The 7,496-nt window shown below is 52.2% G+C and overlaps 1 long non-coding RNA gene across 1 annotated transcript; it reads right to left on the minus strand.

The window, feature by feature from the left end:
* Positions 1-3,909: 3,909 nt before the first annotated feature.
* Positions 3,910-7,004, minus strand: LOC117096720. The gene is made up of 5 exons (XR_004442609.1): positions 6,905-7,004; positions 6,683-6,749; positions 5,766-5,849; positions 4,866-4,982; positions 3,910-4,320 (listed from the first exon to the last, which is right to left on the minus strand). It is a non-coding gene; the product is annotated as an uncharacterized LOC117096720 (long non-coding RNA).
* Between the last annotated feature and the right edge of the window lie 492 nt (positions 7,005-7,496).

Here is a 7,496-nt window from a genome sequence, read left to right on the forward strand (position 1 = left end):
GTTCTAATCTCTTCTTAGCACGTGGCAACATGTCCTCTTCCTCCCCCCTCCATCCTCCTCTTTCTCCCTTTCTCCTCCCTGTCTTCCTGCCCTTCTTTCTCCTCCTCCTCCCTCTCCTCCTCTTCCTCCCCTCCTCCTTCTTTTCTTCCTCTTCTTCCTCCTCCTCCTCTTTCTCCCCTTCTCCCTCTCTTCCTCCCCTTCTTTCTCTTCTTCCTCTTCCCCCTTCTCCTCTTCTTCCCCTTCCTCCTTCCCTTCTTCCTCTCCCTCCTCCCTCCTCCTCTTCCTCCCCCTCCTCCTCTTCCTCCTTCCTTTTTCCTTCCTCCTCCTTTATCTCCCCTTCTCCCTCTCTTCCTCCCCTTCTTTCTCCTCCCCCTCCCCCTCCTCCTCTTTCTGCCACCTCTTTCTTTTCTTCTTCTTCTTCCTCCTCCCTTCTGCTTCTTCCTCTTCCTCACTCCTCCTCCTCTTTCTCCTCTTCTCCTCCCTCTCTTCCTGTCCTTTCTCCTGTTCCTCTTTCTCCTCCTCCTCTTTTTCCCCTTCCTCCTTCCCTTCTTCCTCTTCCTCCTTTCCCTCCTCCTCTGCTTCTCTCTTCTTCCTCCTCCTCCCTCCTCCCTTCTTCCTTTTTCTCCTCCTCTTGTTCCTTTTCCTATCCCCCTTCTCATCCCCGTCCTCCTCCTCCTCTGTGTCCCAGCAGCACATCAGCTCCAGGAGAAGGTACCCTTGTCTGTTCTGTCTGCTGCTGGGTGTTGGGCACCTAGAATCATGCCTGTGTACAGTAGGCATCGGGTGAGTGTTTACTGACTATGCAGTTACATGTGCCTGAGGGTGTCGTGAGCTAGAGGAAGAACAGATCTTGGTGCCAGACTCTATAAAACCATGTGACCTGGATGACTTGCAGGGCCTCCCTGAACCCCAGGATCAACTTCTGTAAAATTGGGGAAAGGACAGCAACCTGCCTTGAAGATTCCACTCCAGGTGGGATGTAGGTGGCAGATGCCCAGCCCACAGAGTGCGGGGCAGCTTAGGATGCACCCCAGCTTGTCAACCAGAGCCTCCCAGGCTCCCCATCTAAGCCTTCTATACACCACTCAGGCATCCACAACACGTTTAATTTGATGTAGGGAGGGAAATCTCTATTTTTTTGGTGGTGTTAGCATTGACTGTCTATTTCCTGCTTGGGACTCAGTGCCGAGTCGACATTAATGTAGAAAAATTAGTATTATCAGGGCTGCCTTCGGAGCCATCTCTCACACTGCAGTCTGCGACACGTTAATTAAACTTGATAAATGCTCTTGTCTAAAGATAACTTTTGAACAAAGGATCCAGTCAACCTACTTATTAGCTGGCTACGTGCTCTGGTAAATTGCCTGGGAGGCTTTTGGAACTCCCTGGGGACTGCGGCTGGGGCCTGCAGGGCTCTGTCTTGGGGAGAGGGCTTCTCGGCTCTCCCAGCTCTGGGGATGGGCAGTGGCACTATGACAGGAGCACCCCCCATGTCCTGGGGGCTGGGGAGGGCACTGTGGACCCGGAGGGCAGGATGGGCATCTCAACCCAGCTCCCACCAGGGGCTCTGTCCTCTTCTGATTTGCATTTCCCTTCACAAGCCCCTTCCGGCTCAGCACCCTGCCCTATCACCGTAACAACCCCATCCCATGTGGACCATCCATCAGGAAGCCCATCAATACGACTGCTGCCCCCGCTGTGGCGTGGTCCTTGGGGTCCATCCTGCGGTGGTATCATCTCCATGCCATTCAGCTACCAGTCTTCCTCTCCCTCCTTCTCTTTCTCCTCCTTCGTCCTCCTCCTCCTCTTCCTCCCCACCCCCAGTGATCTCGGCTCACTGCAACCTCTGTCTCTCAGGTTCAAGCAATTCTCCGGCCTTAGCCTCTCAAGTAGCTGGGGTTACAGGCAGGCACCAGCATGCCTGGCTAATTTTTTTGTGTTTTTACTAGAGGCGGGGTTTTGCCATGCTGGCCAGGGTGGCCTTGAACTCCTGACCTCAGGTGATCCACCCGCTTCGGCCTCCCAAAGTGCTGGGATTACAGGCGTGAGTCACCACACCTGGCTGGCAGAGTTAATTTCTAAGGAGAGGGAAGGAGGGGCACTGGGCAGGCCCTTGGCAGCCTCTGCCAGGAAGGCTTTCCCAGCTCTGAGTAATTCTCTTTGTAGCACGTCTCAATTGCAATTTTATATTTGCTTTTTTCTTGACTTGTTTGATGACTGTGGGCTCCACAAGGGCAGGGGTTTCTGTGTTTTCTACATTCCCTAGCAAACAATAGGTGTGTAATAAAAATTTGTTGAGTGAATGAATGAATGAACACTTATCTCTGTGTCCCTAGGCAAGCTCCTTTCCTTCTCTGGGCCTCAGTTTCCCCATCTATAAATCAGGCCATCTTTAAGCCTCCTCCTGCTTCTCAACCTTATGATACTGCCCTCACCCAGAGCTCCAAAGATCAGACAGGGTAAGGTGGAGGGAACCTTTACTAGGCACCACCTGTGTGCCAGGCCCTGTGCAGGACAATGGGAGTTTGAAGGTGGATCTGACAGTGTTCTGGTGCTCCAGAGACAAGGTAAGCAATTCCGCAGTGTGGCTTGTGGCAGACACAGGGAAGCCCCTGGGTGGTGGAAGCCAAGAGGAGGCCCCTGGCCCTGGATGGAGGGTCAAAGAAGGCTGCAGGGGCCTGAGTGATGGGTGCAGAAATAATAGGAAGCAGGCCAGGTGCGGTGGCTCACGCCTATAATCCCAGCACTTTGGGAGGCTGAGGCGAGTGGATCACCTGAGGTCAGGAGTTCAAGACCAGCCTGGCCAACATGGTGAAACCCCATGTCTACTAAAAATACAAAAACTAGCTGGGCGTGGTGGTAGGCACCTGTAATCCTGGCTACTCAGGAGGCTGAGGCAGGAGACTCATTTGAACCCGGGAGGTGGAGGGTGCAGTGAGCTGAGATGGTACCACTGCACTCCAGCCTGGGTGACAAAGTGAGACTCTGCCAAAAAAATAAAATAAAATAAAATAAAATAAATAAATAAAAGAAAGAAATAATAGGAGGCCAAGTTTCCAGGCAAAGAGAGCTGCCTGTGCAAAGGTCTGGAGCAGGAGAGAACATAGGTCCCATTCTGTTAGTGTTGCACTGAGGCGGGGGATAAAAGGGGACATTGAGGCCCGAGAGGAAAGTCCAGGATGAATCAGAGAGGCCCAGAAGGCAGTGGGGACCCGTGGGTGAGCTTAAAGCAGGGGAGTGGCGTGCTCAGAACTGTGCTTCAGCATGAGCAGGTTGACTCCTCTGTGAAGGCCGGCCCAGAGGGCCAGAGGCTGAAGGCTGGGATGCGGTGCAGAGATGGCACCTGGACTCACCAAGGCAGCCTCCATTGGTGACTGGATACAGGAGGCCTCTGCGCTTGTTTGTAATGTGTTTTCCTGGCCCTTAATCCACTTAATCCTCTAGACTATAGCCCTGGGGGCAGGCATTGGTGCTAGGTCGCAGTGATGGCCTCACTCTTCGGGGCAGGCATTGGTGCCAGGTCGCAGTGATGGCCCCACTTTTCTACCTTCCCTGGAGCTGCCTGTTTCACCAGGGCTAAGTTGGCCTGCCCACTTCTCACTCTGGGCTTGGCCCTGTGATCCATGTTGGTCAACAGGACAAAGTGGAAGTGGCTGTGGCCCATCTTGAGCTGGGGTCTCAGGGGGCTGTGTATCCTCTGGTTGCTCTCCTGTGCCTCTGCCATTGCCACAAGGACACACCCAGCTCAGCCTGGGAGGGTGAGGAGCACTCAGCCTCATTGTCAGCAGCTGGCTGCCCACCAGACATGTGGGTGAACTCCACCAAGACCAGAAGAATCGCACCACAGAGCCCAGCCAAAACTGCTGAACTATGAGCCAAATAAACACTTATTTGAAGCTCCCAAATTTTGGGTACTTTGTTACACAACTTTATTGTGGCAATAAGTACAGTTTTCTGTCTTCATTTTAAAGACGGTGTCTTTTGAGTTCTCATGGCCAGGGATCCTGCTTCGAGGTCTGTGTGATTTGCCTGCACTGTGTGACCTCCCAGCACCAATCTCAGAGGCCTCAGCTCCTGGGGGACAGGAAGGCAGTTTTGCCCAGCCCTGGGCTGCAGCAGTGCTGCAGCCTCACCTGTATCAGTGTGGCCACTCCACTCTGCTGGCTTTTCACTCATTGCCACTCCTGTGGTTCCGGCCCGGAGTGACAGCATCATTATCTTCAAGATGCAGCAGTAGGAGTCTTCATTTGATTGTGAGCCTCACGTCTCAGAGCAGAACTGACTCCTGCTGGGAGACAGGGCTGCATCCTCTTTGTGAAGCTGAAAATGAAGAGGAAAATGTCGTTGGGGGTTATGAAGAATGCGGTGGCATTTGTGACAGATGGCAACGCAGCAAAGTTTCCAATCATCAGGCTTGAAGCTGTTCTTTATTTGTAACTTTGCCTTTTCAGTGCAGGTCAGTTTGGGCCTTGTTATTTTTCTCTAGGCTGATGGTAGAAAGCCAGGTGTGGTGCTGGTGGCCACGGGCAGGGTTCGAGCACCCTCCTTTAGCTGGCCTGTTCAGCCTCGCCTCTGATGCCATCTCTGCTGTGCTATGGTATAAGGAAGAAGCCAGAAAGCAGGCGACGTGGGTTCCAGCCCCAGTTCTGCCTGTTACTGGCCGTGTGGCTGTGGGCATATTATACTCCTCTCTGGCCTTGAGGTTGTCATTTGCCACCCTCTACACCAGCTGCCTTTGGGGCATGGGGGAGGAGACAGAAGATGTTGGTGGGAGCCAAGCCATGAGGCTCAAAAACATCAAGGGCACAGAGGGGTCAGAGGGGGCTGAACACATTGGCCAGGACTCCCAACTGCAGGAAACTCACCAGTCCAGCCTGCTCTGCTGACAAGACGTCCCTACAGATGTCCAGAGGAAGTTCCAGAGGAAGTCTGCCAGCTTGATTTCCCGAGCCTCAGTTTCCTCTTCCATAAAGTGGGTAGGGCTGTGGCAAAAGTTCCATGACATGAGGCATAAAGAGTGCTCACCTAGGCTAGCACTTCGTGAGCTCTCTGGGGACATGGGCCATTTTCTCCTCCTCCCAAGGCAGGCCAAGCTCCAGGAAGTAGAAGACCTACCAATGTGGAAGGAGAGGGTACTCAAGGGGCAGCCCAGTAGGGCTGAAGGTCTTCCCAGGTGCCCTGTGCAAACTTGGGGGCAGGTGGGTGGTGCATGGCAGACCTGGCATTCCTGGACATGGAGGCAGCCCATGGCCACAGCTGTGCTGAGACTCAGGCCACTCAGTCCATCCCTCTGCATCCCTCTCCCCCTCCTCCCTAAAGCCCTGCAAACCTGCCTTCGTGGCCCTTCTCTTCCCTGATGAGGCTTTGGAACGAGCTTCTTTTTTTAGCTTCTCCAATCAGGCTGGCATCGTGCTTGGCTATTGTTAGCATCTCAGCTCGACGTCTCCTTCAGAAAGTGATGAGATCATCCTCCCAGAGGTCCACGGTCACCTTTCCACAAGGCTCGGCAACGTGCAGACCTCCCCTCCCATCCCCTACCCTGGTTGCAGGACAGGGACAGCGACGGCAGTGAGAAGAGAAGTCAGGGACTGAGCTAGGAGCAGGAAGGGAACTGGGAGTGAATGATCAAGGAGAATCTACCGTGGGCTCCAGTGTCCTCTCTGCCCGCCAGCAACCCTTCCTCACCTCTGGGGCCAGCACTTTGTTTTTCTCTCAAGGAACCAGCTCTCCTTCTGTGTCATGCTGTACTGACCCCCACGCCCTACCAGCCCATCATGCACTGTGTTCCCCCCTGGTTCAGTGATTGTCTCCCAAGCAGGATGTGTAACCATCCATTCTCCTTAAACAACCTGTTTTGTTGGAGTGAAAGTTTGCCTCCTTAAAAATAGGAGTTACCAGGTTTGCTTGCAGCTAGGAGTGGCCATGGACATAAGAGAAAGTCTGCCAGTTTGATTTCCCATCAAAGGGGATGCTCTCAGGGGCACACACCCTCCTTCCTGCCTGGAATGTGGATCTGATGCCCAGAGCAGGAGCAGCCACACTGCAACCATGAGGATAAAAGGTGCAAAGACTGGACTTACTGAGAAAGATGGTGGCAGACACACACACACACATACATTTGCCTCTTCTTGAAATCCCACTAAAATGATGGTAAAGATCACTTTACAGACATTACCCTCAAGCAGAAAGAGAAAAGGGGAGGAGGCCCAAGCACCAACATTTTGGAGACTGGAAACCTGGTGGATGAGCCGTAACCCACTAGGTGAGCCTGAGAAGCTGAAACATGGCCAGCAGCATGCAAAGCTGAGAAGCAACAATGGGCTGGGAGGCTGGAGATGCCAGAGACTTCTGGAGGGGAGTGAAGGAGGATTGTTTCAAACAAGAGCAGTTAGTCTTCCTCTCATGCGAGGGACAGGGACAGAGACAGCTCTCCACTCCCACTGCTTGCACAGCTGGGAAATTGCCCCTCCCTGAGCCTGGCAGAAAACCCAAGATTTATTTTAAGAAAGGGTCGGGCGGAGGCCTCTGGATTGGGGGATGCCACTCCAAAAGCAGGGCATGTACTGAATATTGGAGACCCCCGCCTCTTTCTCCTTGCAGCCCCCAGAACACCTGCAGCCAGGCCTTACATGCAGCAGGCGGGAGCTGGGGGATCATTTTGGTTGGGGTCAGTTCCACTGACCTTCCAAGTGGAAATCCTCACACTCTGACCCCCAGTGACCCCTCGGGGAAGCGCTGTGCCAGATCACCTGCAGTGGAGACCACAGTCAGAAAACGCTACCCAAAGGCTCAGCACTTCCAATCAGCTTCTTTGTTTTTTAAATGAAGTAGACATTTAAATGATGTTTATATTCAGTGAAGTGCACAGATCTTAGCACAGTTTGATGAATTTTGGCAAACTTACTCCAGTGTCACACGCCTCTCTCAAGGTAGAGGACATTTTCTGCAGCTGTAAAATCTCTCACCAGGTCACCCTCCCAGTGGATCTCCGTCTCTAGCACCTGCCCTCCCCACCCCCGGCAGGCCGTGCTGTTCTGATTTCTATCAGCATAGAGGAGCCCTGTCTATTCTAGAAGTTCATATAGATGGCATCACACAGCACATACTCTTCTGTATCAGGCTTTGTCACCTAGGAGAATGTTTTTGAGAGTCATCTATGTGTTGCAGTTTGCTCCTTTCTGTGGTTAAATGATATTCCATGGTTTAGAATGGAGTATTTATCCACTCTCCTGTTGACGGACGTTTGAGTTCTTGACAGTTTTTGGCTATCACAAATAGAAGTGCTATGAATATTCTTGTACAAGTTTTTATGTGGACACATGCTTTCATTTTTTAATTGAATAAATAACTAGACATAGAATTGTGTGGTCACATCGATTTTTGTTTAACTTTATGGGAAATTGCCATATTGATTCTTAAAGTGATTGTACCATTTCACATTCTTACCAACAATGTATGCATTCTAGTTGCTCCATATCTTTGTCAACACTTGTTAG

The sequence above is a fragment of the Trachypithecus francoisi genome, unplaced genomic scaffold (genome assembly GCF_009764315.1).
Source record: "Trachypithecus francoisi isolate TF-2019V2 unplaced genomic scaffold, Tfra_2.0 Lachesis_group14, whole genome shotgun sequence".
NCBI classification, from domain to species: domain Eukaryota; kingdom Metazoa; phylum Chordata; class Mammalia; order Primates; family Cercopithecidae; genus Trachypithecus; species Trachypithecus francoisi.